General features: G+C 44.2%; 1 long non-coding RNA gene across 2 annotated transcripts in view; it reads left to right on the top strand.

Annotated features, from left to right (window-relative positions):
• LOC135800119 (uncharacterized) overlaps window positions 1-4266 on the top strand; it is a 34088-nt gene that overhangs the window by 15251 nt on the left and 14571 nt on the right. The gene's annotated exons all lie outside the window — the stretch shown is intronic.

The following is a 4266-nucleotide window of genomic DNA, read 5'->3' as shown; positions in this document are numbered from 1 at the left end:
CTCGATCGCAACTGGCGGCGTTGTCGGCGACGCGCTCCTTTCACCTCCCCGCGTGCGTTTCCCCTCGCGCCTCCCGCCCGCCCGCGCGCGCCAGCCGGTAAACCTCGAGGCAGTCGCGGCCGAGAGTGTTCATCCGAGCGGCGGGAAACGATATTTGCCGGCAAATACCAAACATTTCAGGCCCGGACTTGGATTTTTTCACCCTGAAACCTAACCTATTTTATATTCTACTCTTGATTTATATATAGTAAAATTTAAGGTTAATTTATTTTTACTTTTTAATATTTTATTATTGGATTATTATGAAATGAAATTTTATTTATTTTTGGAGGCGGTAGGGTTTAGTATTTTTTGTTTTTTCTCGCTCGCCGCCCCCAGCCCGTCAGACATATAGTATTTTGTTTTGCGTTCGCTTGGCATCGGCGTCGCTTCTTGTCTACATGCATAAGTTATAAACGTGCAACGCAGCCGCCCTTCGTTCACAGTCGTGTGTGTTGGTGAGGCGTTTTTATTTTTTTTTCTGTGTGTGCCGCGCTCTCCTCCGGTCGGCTCTTATTTTTGCTGGTTTGGCCGCGCCGTCCTTCGCCCTCGCGCACTCTCTCCACCCCCTTTTGCATGCTGTAGCGATGTACTGGCACCTCACTAGTTTTACCATTTCGGCGAGTACTCGCGCTCTCGCTCGCTGCCGCCGTTGAGTCCACGTTGACTACGCGCTCACGATTGGTGAAAATCCGCCGACGATTGGTGTGCACGGCGCGTAAAACGTGCCCGGCTCGTTTAAGTCACAACGATAAAATGCGCACGTTTATTCCGCATTGGCTGTGCGGCGGTCGTAGACGTTGGAGATTGGTGGGATTCGTCGTCGGCGTGTGTAATGCGTTGGAATTGCGGTGCGAGTCAACGTGGACTCTTGACGCTCGACGCTCTTTCGGTCTGTATACGGTCGGTCTTTCGGATACACCAGCTTGGGTATACTGGCAATCAGGGCGCCATATTTATATGGAAGCGAGGCGGTTCAGGGGCGGCGGCGGCGGAGCGAGATGTTGGACGCGCGGCGAAGTTGGAACGAGTGAATTGGGGGTTCACCCACATTTTCGCGAAATGCACCACGCCACCACCGCCGCCCCCCTCGACACACTCACACAGTGCGCGCCAGTGAAATGAGATGCTTTGCCGCCGCCGTCAGTTCGCGAAGGCAGCCATTTTGAGGGTAGTGCTGCTGCCGTTCTTTTTTTTTTTTCTACCGACTCTGCTCTCTCGCGGAATGCATGAATGCGCGCGTGTGTTTTTTTAATATTTTTTATATTCCACTTTTATTCGGCGTAGGAGGCGGCGGCGGTTGTAAGGGAAGGGGCGCGCGGATTGGGTGCGCGAATTTATGTACGCACGCCGTAACAAGCGGGTACAAGTTTATTTCATACAGTGTGTTCATGTTCACATTTCTTCTTTTTTTTTTTTGAGAAATTCGGTTGAATAGAAGTAGTTTTTTGAATTTTTTTTTTCTCCCAGCGTGGTGGTGTGTTCCGCTCGCTTGTTCGTACATTATACGCGCTTCCATTACAGGACCTCCTCCGCCGACCAACAAAAACGCATGTACAAACCGATCTTGCCCGATCGAACATAATAACACGCTGCGCTCGTGGTCAGTCAACGTGGACTCGATGCTGCACGAAGACGTGGAGGGCCGCTAGGGCCCAACACATTAAACATAGCCCACCATTTATATGCTCCTATTCATTCTTTTCTTGTGCGTTTTACCTTCTTCTTCTTGGTTTTATTTTTTTCCTACCTTCTTCTTCTTCGCAGGCCGTTTTCTTCGATTCTAGCAATCGCCCGGCACGTTTTGTTTTCTGCCTTGCACGCTAGCGCTGTTTTTACAGGGATGGATTTAAGTTTGAGTATTTTTGTGTCCGTGTGTGGTTTATTACTATAATTAGTATAAACATACTGTATATTTAGGTCGGACGGAATTAGAAATAGTCGCGTCGCGCTCGTCGGCTCGCGTTAATATCGTTTTAAATAAGGCACTTATGCTTGTTGTGTAGACGGTAAGCGCTGCGAAAGCACCTTGAGTTGGTGCTTCTCAGACGCTAGGTGAATGATAATTATGATAATTGTCGAAAAAACTATGAAAATCGCTTGCGAAACAAGTAAAATACAAACGATTGAAGTGTTTTTTATGTTAGGCAACTTAATATGCATTATAAACGTGTGAGTATGACTCGCATGCGCAGTAAAAACCTGGGCGGAGCTCCCACGTGCAATATTTTTAGTAATTTAGGTAATTATTAATCGATTTTTGCGTTTTTAAATGGTAAATTTTAATTAGAGGGAAATACGTTGTTAATTGTTGAAAAAACTATGAAAATTACTTGGAAAACAATAAAACTATAAACAGTAGTAAGTTTTTTATGTTAGGCAATTTAGTAAACATTATACACGTGTGAGTATAACACGCATGCGCGTTAGAAACATGGGCGGAGCTCCCGTAGGTAATTTTATTTAGAATTCAGGCAATTATCAATTTATGTTTGTTTTTTTAAAGCATTTTTTAAAATTATATTAAAATATATCGCAAAATATCGAAAAAACTAAGAAAATCGCTTGAAAAACAACAAAAATACAAACAATATAAGTTTTTTCTTATGTTAGGCAACTTAATACACACAATACGCGTCTGAGTAACTCACGCATGCGTATTATAAACATGGGCGGAGCTCCCACCGATAATTTTTATTAATTAATCGATTTCCGCGTTTAAAATAATAATTTTTAATTATAATAAAACATTTTTCTTATAATAGTTGTTGTTCCGGTCGTCTCTCGGGTCTCGCTTTTTGTTTCTGCCTTCTTTACGCTGTTGTGCTGTCGTTTCGCGTCCTTTCTTGTCGCCTGTCGTCGTTGATCGCTCCTGCGGTTTCAAGCTGCACTCACTCTCCGCGAGCGCACTTTACACACACACCTACACCCGCAAAGTGTGTAAAGTGTAAAGTGTAAATGTAAGTTGTCGCTCCTCATCTCATCACATGATCACATACACTCGCTGCTCGACGCGCTCGGAGTCGTGCCACATCACTTCACAAGCAAACCGTTGCAAAAGCTGCTGCAACTCGCCGGGAATGTCATTTTTCTTCTTGCAAACACCAACAATACCAACACATTCTTGGAGAGGTTTTTTTCTCTTCGTTTTTTTTCTGTTTTGCTTTTTTTTATATTTTGGTCTGAGACTTGGGACTCGGGCAGCACACTGGTGAGTTGTCAGTCGGTTGCTCTTCGTGTCGTGTTCGGCGTGTTGATGTTGACGTGGATGCTGGTCGCCTGCAACCACAGCGCACGACGCACGACGAACCAAGAAGAAAACGGAGGCTTTTGTCGACGTTGTCGAACGTCGTGTCAACGTGCTGTTTGTGTTGTTGATTCTTTTCTTCTTTTCTTTTCTTGTCGTTTAAATTTAATTTTTTTAATTTAACATCATAGGCAACTTTTTATGCATATTTTTTGCCGCGCATGCGTATTAAAATAATGGGCGGAGCACGTTGTACAATATTCGCGCGTAATATCCAAAGTTCTGAACCGATTTCAACGCGAAAAATTCCCTCTTATCTTAATCTAAATTCCGCTCCGCATAAAATAAATTCCGTACAAGACAAGAAGCGCGCTACGCGCAACTAAAAATACTGCGATTTTTTTACGCCTCGTTTTGGTTGTGTCAACTTGGAATGGTATTTTTTCTCTATACGCTTCTTGAAAACCTTGTCCATTCTTCACTCCATTCTTGATGCCGGTCGCCGGTCGGGGCCTGTTTGCACTCTTCTGTTTGCACCCGGCGCTGTGTTTGCATTTCGGCCGCTTCACTTCGCGTGTATCGTGCGTGTATGCGCATACACAACATTTACATCTTCACATCGCTCTGGGAGTTTGTCTTTCCTTACTTACACAGCCTATATAACTGTGTGTGTGTGTGTGTAGTATTTGTTTGTGCGTCATTAGCGTACAGTGTTTAAAAGCTCTCGCTGTGCAAACAGTACACGCATACATTAGCGCCCTCTATCGGTTATATTATAATCTTTTTTATTTGGCCTGATTATTATGAAACAAGCTGAGTCAACAATTAGGAAAGTTGCGCGCTGCGTAAACAAATAAAAATAAATGATACCCGAGGATGTGGATGAGGTGAAAATATAATCGCCACAGAGCGCGCGCGCACATGAAAATGTCGAATCGTTAAATGCTTAAAAACGTAAGACACGCTGGAATCGTACTAAT

This window comes from Atheta coriaria, unplaced genomic scaffold, assembly GCF_025399875.1.
Source record: "Atheta coriaria isolate IRGN ID8LTWV9N9 unplaced genomic scaffold, Caltech_Dcor_3.1 hic_scaffold_10_pilon, whole genome shotgun sequence".
Lineage (NCBI taxonomy): Eukaryota > Metazoa > Arthropoda > Insecta > Coleoptera > Staphylinidae > Dalotia > Dalotia coriaria.
This window is presented reverse-complemented; position numbering and strand designations above follow the sequence as displayed.